Consider the following 8,220-nt stretch of genomic DNA (forward strand, 5'->3'; position numbering starts at 1 on the left):
GTTAATGACATAGCTTGCGCAGGACAGATGCCATAAGCTTAACATATTCAAAGTTAGTTACACCTGAATAACTTTTTTTAGCATACACCTGACTCGTAGAATACATAAACTTTTCAAAGTTTGATGCTGTACCACTGAGCTACATCCCTACCCCTCAAAGTATTTTTCTTAGTAATTGTGTGAACACAGATATTGCTCAGAGGGCAGTTCTTCTGGTAGATGTGTCATAGAAGGATGCTCTCCTCCTGGTAAAACAACTAACTCTCACTGTAAAATGCATAAGGCTAGGTAGGATTATTTTGTCAAAACGCACAATTTGGAGTTATCACTTTGTGTAAGATATGTTCTGAAGTTGTAGGATATGTTCAGACAGGCCAGCCCCAAGAACAGGAAAATACTCTTAAGTTTTATGTTGCTTGATTCTAATAACACATAAAATTAGGGCACCCATTTTTATGTCCTTTTTTTCATTTCTTTTTGTTTCATAAATTTTATTTGATTACATTTTACAAAATGTTTGTGACATCAGTTTGTGACAGTTTGATTGGGAAACCAACCTGTCCTTCAGCTGCAGGGAGTGCATTTCCCATAGAAGTCCTCACATGCTCACACAAACAGAGGGTTAAAGGGACCTGAGTCGCAGCTTAGCTTCTAAAATTGAAAAATTGGAAACAATCAAAATACTGATGGACAAGAGAAAGGAGAAATAAATTTTGGAATATGCATATACTGGGAAATGGTTCTGTATGTTAAATGAATTAAACCAGAGCTGCATATATCAACAAGAATGAATCTCAAAAACACTTTGGGAAGAAAAGGAAGCTGCCAAAGAAAAACTACAACATGATACCACTCATTTACAGGTTGGCTCAGACAATGACAGTCTTTCATTTATACATTTTTATAGGTATATTTTAGGGATGGTATAAATCCTTGGAGATTAAAACATCATAATAGCCACTTGGGAAAGGCTGGAGGGAAAGCAACTGAGGAGCTATTTTATTTCTTTGCACAAATTTGAGGTGTGGGTGACAAACTGCTATGATTTGGTGGAGTTGGGTGGAGGTGACAGTAAGATTTAATTGTTATTTTCTTATGCTTCTCTGTATGTTAGAAATTTTCACAAATATAATTCTGGAACCTTCACATGAAAATTTTTTTTGTAGTTGTAGATGGACAGAATCCCTTTATTTTATTTGTTTATTTTTATGTGGTGTTATGGATCAAACCCAGTGCCTCACACATGCTAGGCAGATGCTCTGCCACTGAGCTACAGCCTCAGCTCAAATCAGCCCATCTTTGCATTTTCAGGATGAGTAAATTTAAAGAAAGATATAAAGGGAAAAGTAAAGCAGGCAGCATATGGGCATGACCAAATGATGTGACATTCATACTGCAGGAATGCAGGATGGGAATTCTGGTAGGTTTGCACTGTCCCTTTTTATCCCAGCTGATCCAGGATCTCAAATCAAATTCAAAGCTCAATCAACAGCGACGTTGATAATTCTTATTCTCTTTCTTTAGATCTGATTTTTCCTACTCTCTTTTCTACCTTATCAATAGCTTATGTGTATTTCAGGGCAGTGACACGTGCTGAGTTCCATCCTAATTTTGTCACCTCTTCATCATCCACTGGAATGATCCAAATGGACTCTCAGATAAATGCCCTCTCCCAACGTTGGGCATCTGTCTTGCTAAAGTCCTCCCATTGTAGGAACAATATATCAATAAAGCAACTACAACAAACAGAAAATACATTCTAAGAAAACTTTCAAGCAAACAACGAACTGTAAATTCTCTCCCTGATGGCTTTTGTACATATTGAATTATCACCTATATCTGAGTCTAAAGTACTTGTGAAAGCAGCGATTTTTCAGATGTACAAATGGGGCTTAGCCCAGGGACATGGTGAGTGGTCTTTGATACCCTGGAATGGAACCTTTTCTTGGAAACTGTGTTCGTTCCAAAAGTCTGAAGTGAGACTCTAGGATTCTGGCAGAAAACCAGTGTGGATTGTGAGAACCTCGGAGAGACACAAGTGCTAGAATAGATACCTGGTATTCGACAGAACACGTAGGTAATGCCAGGTGACAGTGTTTAAGGAAATTGGAAAGTCGCCACAGTACACTCACTCCCTTATGATGGGAGTGTCTAAGTCTGTGCTTCTTTATTCTCCAACTGAAGCCTCATTCGCACTCAAGTGCATAGGCTGAGCGAATCCCTTCATGGAGCAATTCAAGGGCTACAAGATTCTGATTGCCGGGTTGCTCTTTCTGGTTTGCGTGAGTACTTCCCTTGCCTCTGATTCCTCTCATTGCTGGCTCATTTCTTCCTTCCCTATGCAACCTCCAGTTTGGATTGTAGGAGACCTGACGGAGGGAAGAGCTCAAAGTTTTGACCTCGATCTCGTGGGATTCTAGAAAGAGTAAATGCAGAGTGGAAAATCAGTTTAAGAAAGAAGGTGAGCAGATTGGATCCTGAGCTCCACTAGGGAATCTAAAACAAATTCAGAGTGTAATGTCAAAAAGCTGGTTCCAGGGCTGGGGCTGTAGCTCAGCGGTAAAGCACTTGCCTTGCATCCGTAAGGAACTAGGTTTGATTTTCAGCACCACATAAAAATGAATAAATAAAGCTATCGAGTTCATCTACAACTGAAAAAAAATATTTAAAAAAGAAGGCTGGTTCCACTGCTCTCCAAAGAAGCCAATAACTCAAGAAACAGAGTGACGGGGAAGGGCCTTACTGGCAACAAGTCAGCAAGTTGGAAAATGGGGACTCTGGTCCTTAAGAGCCATTTTGCTCAGGGGACTCAAGCACAATGCTTACATAGGGATTTGGAGGAGGTATACTTGTAGTCTCAGAGAGATGGGTGGGATGCCAGAGGTGGTCATAAATTTCTAGGTGGTCTGCTTTTCTGACATACATGGCACTGCTATCTGAAGGTCACCGAATACGCTGTGTCTTTCAGAGACCCTGAAAAAAATACTATTAGCAAGTCCCTTTTTCCAGGAATAGCTAGCTACCTTGCAATTAATCCTTAAGATACAGAACAGGGGAGAAGAGCAAGAGGCGATTATATTTCTGCCAGAGAACAGTTTTAACTTATTAGATAGATTCAATCTGAGGCAGCATCGACAGCAAATAGGAAAAGAATCATCGTACATCATTCGACTGTGTGATCTCCAAAATTAGTCATTTTAAAAGTCAACTGAGGCAGGAGGATCACAATTTGAAGGCCAGCCTCAGCAACTTAGTGAGGCCCTAAGCAACCTGGCAAAACCCTGTGTCAAAATTAAAATAATAAATAAATTAAAAGGGCTGGGGGTGTTGCTTAATGGGTAAGTGCCTCTAGGTTCAATCCCTGGTACCAAAAAAGAAAAGGAAAAGGAAAAAAAAAAAACCAATCAACTAAATCCGAGTGAAGCCAGAAGGTTTATTTGGGTTTCCTTTCAGGTATAAGAAGTTGTTATGGGGAAATCCCAATGGAGAAAAAAACAAGCTATTCATGGTGTTTTCCATTCATGGTTTTCTGTTCATGGTGTTCATAGTTTTCTCACCTTCCAAAAGCTTCTTTTTTCTTTCTGCCCCAGTGTAAAAGAAAGAAATGGAAGTCTATGGTGTTCAGTTCTAGCTTTTTAGCAGAGAGAAAGAGGCAGAGGTTAAAAAAAAAAATTCCTGATTAGAGAAAGAGCAAGTGAGCAATTGAGTGGAGTGACATTTTATTGCTTCACTGAGGAACCTGGGAAAGGCCAGAAGCCATGAAACCTTCCAGAGAACGCATTTCCCTGTCTGTCCAACAGTTAACACTGAGCTTTCGATGATAGATAATTTTGAGCTCTAAACTTATGCTGTGGCACTCAAAAAATAGTAGGATATTTTGCATGGAAATAAAGATTTCTGACTTTTCTTAGAAAGTGGATGATCTTCAGAAAGGCTTGACAAGTCAGTCTTCAGCCTAAGACCAATGAAAGAGTTAAATAGAAAAATCCTAGTCCCTTAATAATAGGTCCGAAGAAGGTGTCCATTTCATTTCCAGAGTATCCTTGTCCATGTGAAAGGGTGAGCGAGACTTCTTTGGGTCTCAGCCAGAACTTTCTACCTTGTAAAAGTAGTTAAGCTACAACACAGATAAAAATATGCATAAAATCTTAAATTCTCAATAAAAGTCAAAGATACCACACCTGTGTGATCTCGATCCAAGTTGAGAAATGGAAATTTCCATCACCTTCAGAAGCCTCCTCTCACGCCCCCTCCCTGTCACTCCTACCCTCACTTCTTTCCAAGGTAGCCTATACCTTGACTTAAGACAATATATTTAAATTTTGCCTGACTTTGAATTTCTTAGAAAAGTAATTACACTATGTACTTGTTTATGTGTACCTTCTTTTGAGAAATGTCTATTGAGATCATTAGCTCTTTATTAGGGGATGGAGTATTGGGATTGAATCAGGGGCACTTAACCACTGAGTCACATCCTCAGCCCTTTTTATTTTGAGAAAGGATCTCACTAAATTTCTTAGGACCTTACCAAGTTGTTGAGGCTGACTTTGAACTTGCAATCCTCCTGCCTCAGCCTCCTGAGATGCTGGGATTACAGGCATGCACCACTGTGCCTGGCCAATTTGCTCAATTTTAAAAAGATTTTTTTCTTGTTGTTCCTTGTATATTCTGAATGTTAGTAATAGTTTGCTCATATCTTCTCTCATTCTCCAGTTTGTCTCTTCCCTCTGTTGATTGTTTCCTGTGCTGTGCAGAAGTTTCTTAGTTTAATATAATTCCATTTGTCTATTTTCTGCTTTGGTTGCCTTACTTGGGGATCTTCCCCCAACCACCACCACAAAAAAATCTCTGCCTATATCAATATCTTAAGGTATTTCTGTTATGCTTTCTTTTAGTAGTTTTATAGTTTCTGGTCTTCCATGCAGGACTTTGATCCATTTTGAGTTTTTTTTTGTTGTTGTTGTTGTTGTTTGTTTGTTTATTTGTTTTGGTATAAGGTGAGGGAGAGGGATCCAGTTTCATTCTTCTGCATATGGATATCCAGTTTTCCAAGTACTGTTTATAGAGACTGTTCTTTCTTCAATGTATGTTTCTGGCACCTTTGCCAAAGATCAGTTGGCTATAGATGAGTGGGTCAATTTCTGGGTTCTCCATGTGTCAGCTTTTATGCCCATATCATGCTTCACTGGTTACTTCAACTTTGTAATATGCTTTGAGGTCAGGTATTGTGAGGTCTCTGGCTTCATTCTCTTTGCTCAAGATTACTTTAGCTCCTTGGGGTCTTTTACAATTTCACATGAGTTTTCAGATTTTTTTTTTCAATTTCTGTGCAGAATGTCATTGGTATTCTCATGGGAATTACATTGCATCTGTAAATCGCTTTGAGTAGTCTAAACATGTGAATTCTTCCAATCCATGAACTTGGGATGTCTTTGCATTTTTATTTATTTATTGTTGTGTCTTACTCAATTTCTTTTATCATTGTCTTATAATTTGAATTGTATGGTCATTCACTTTCTTAGTTATATTTATTTCTAGAAATTTTATTATTTTTTGTGACTATTATAAATATGATCACTTTTTTGATTTCTTTCTCGGCAAGTGTATTGTTGGTGTTTAAAAATGGTATTGATTTTTCTGTATTAATTTTGTGTGTCTTGTGACTTTACTGTGAGTTTCAATTCTAACAATTTTTTGGTGGAGTCTTTAGGTTTTTCAACATATATTATATCTTTCTTTGCCACGTCTGCTGTGAGAATGAAGATCATTCTCAGCAACCAGACTATTCACATTCCAGAAAATGTTGGTATGACTCTGAAGGGATGGGCCACAGAGGAAAGTACCTTTCATTACATTTAAGTGGTTTATTTCTTCTTCTGTTTTATTTGGAGTTTTAACTACGAATGGATGCTGACAAATGAGAGGCCATTTCAGCATCTATTAGTAAATTCACATGGGCTATATTTTTTTCATCTTTAGATTTTGAGATAGAACATTGCATTATTAGATTTCCTGATATTGAACCACCTTTGTGTTTCTGAAATAAATGCTATTGAAATAAACTATGTTATCCATTTGTTTTACTGCTGTATTTTATTTAGAATTTTCATATCTGTAAATAAACACAAGATACTGTTGCTATTGATATCAAGAGCAGGTGGTAACATAAAATGAATCAGGGAGTTCCTATCTTTTTATGGTCTGCAGTTCAAGTTGGTTGATTTGTATTCTATAAGCAATCTTTGAGCATTCCTAGGGACTTCCATCTATTAATACCATGTATGGTCACATTTAGGCTAACATTGTGGGTATGTGATAGTGTCTCATTGTGGTTTACATTTACAATTACCTAATTATTTAGAATTTCTGGATGTTGTCTTTTGCAAAGGATCAGCTCAAGCTTTTGCTTGTTTTTCTGTCAAGTTGTCTGTTTTGTTTCTAAATCATAGAATTTCTTTATATATCCTGGTTCTTAGTGCTTTGTTTGTTGTATGTTGCAAATATCTTTTTCCTTACAGTGATTTATTTCTTTCATTTGTAATAGCATCTTTAATAAACCATTTAATAACATTTAACAAATGGTATCTTTTCTTAACTTTAAAGGAAGTTGTATTTGTCAGTTATCAAAATGTTCTGTGGTGGTTAGTACTTTTTTGTATTATGTTTAGTTTTCTTCATCTAAAACATGTGAACATAGTCTCTGTAAGTGCATGTGACCAAATGACAGAGGCCAGAGATGGGAAGCAAACCTCGGATCAGCAAGCTTTCTTTTATTCTGCAACAAAGTCAATCCATCAGGCATAGGATGACTCATTTTCTGGGTACAGGAAATGGCCCCAAGGTTACAGAAGGAGTCTGGGTCTTATAGTTTACAATGAAGGTGAATTAATCATTGGAGATGTGGATGTGCAGTTTGGACAGTGAGAGACCTAGTTGTGCGGGTTGAAATTTTAACTGAGGAAGGCAGTTGTAAATCGTTTGAAACTCCTTGTCATTTGGGAAAGCTTACAAGTTGGTGTTCACTGCTTATCTTCCTTCCTCTGGGACCCACTGTCACCTAGTGCTTCACTATTTGGTTTTCTCCCACCAGGATGCATCTGCAATGGGGAAGGGTAAAGTCCAGGGCCCAGAATTTCAGTATTTGCCTCCTTCCTTGAGGACCCATTGGGGTTGGGAAGGGGCAAATATTTGCTTTTGGTGGAGATGCTGGGTTGAATCTGGGAAGGGATGAAAGTTTGCTTTTTTCCTTTCTGTTGGCCCATTGCTAACAGAAAGGATATTCTGGGAGAGGTTTAAGGTTTGGCTAATTTCCCCTCCCTCCTCCCGAGTCACACTGTCCCTTCATTTTTCCTGGGGAGCTGTCATGTAGGCATATTATTTTTCATAACCCTTCAGTCTCCTATTTGTCACCTAAAAATATTCATAGGTTTTTGTCTTTCATGTTTGTTCTTTTATTAACTTAGAGTGAATATTTGTAAATACTCTATTCTCTTATTCTGTTTGTCTATTCATGTACCACTTACTAGTTACTAATGCTTTATGGTAAGACTTTTTTAGAAACTTTTAATTTCACTGATAAATAGCAAGTCTTAATATTTGGTAGAATAAGTTTTTTGAGTTTACTGTCCTTTAAATGTGTCTTTCTTGGACTTCTCTCTCTGTCTCTGTCTCTCTCTTTGTGTCTGGGTCTCTTCCTTCTCCCTCCATTTTTCACTTATAAGGGCCCTTATATTTATACTAGACCCACTCAGGTAAACCCAGATAAATTGGCACTCTCAAATCGCCTGATGAGCAACTTTAAATCTCCTTTGACGTGAAATCTAAGAAATTCATGGTGCATGGATTTTCCAAGGAACAGGAATAGCCAAGACTTTTTTTTTTTTAATGGTACTGGGGATTGAACCCAAGGGTGCTCTGGCCTTTTTTATTTTATATTTTGAGACAGGGTCTCACTAACTTTCCAGACTGGCCTTGAATTTGTGATCCCTCTGCTTCAGTCTGCTGAGTCACTGGGATTACCAGTCTGTGCCACAGTGCCTGCAACTCATCTTGTTGGATCTTGAGACAATGCAGTACAATTTAACACAAGGCACACCTATAAATAAATACCCAGGTTAGGAGACAATGGGAAGGAGAACAGCAAGTTCCTTACCCTGTGCTTCATGACACATAGCTGCAGGATTAGCCTCCCAAGATGATTGCTCTGAGCTTGTACTCCTA

The sequence above is a fragment of the Marmota marmota genome, unplaced genomic scaffold (assembly GCF_001458135.2).
Source record: "Marmota marmota marmota unplaced genomic scaffold, marMar, whole genome shotgun sequence".
Taxonomy (NCBI): Eukaryota; Metazoa; Chordata; class Mammalia; order Rodentia; family Sciuridae; genus Marmota; species Marmota marmota.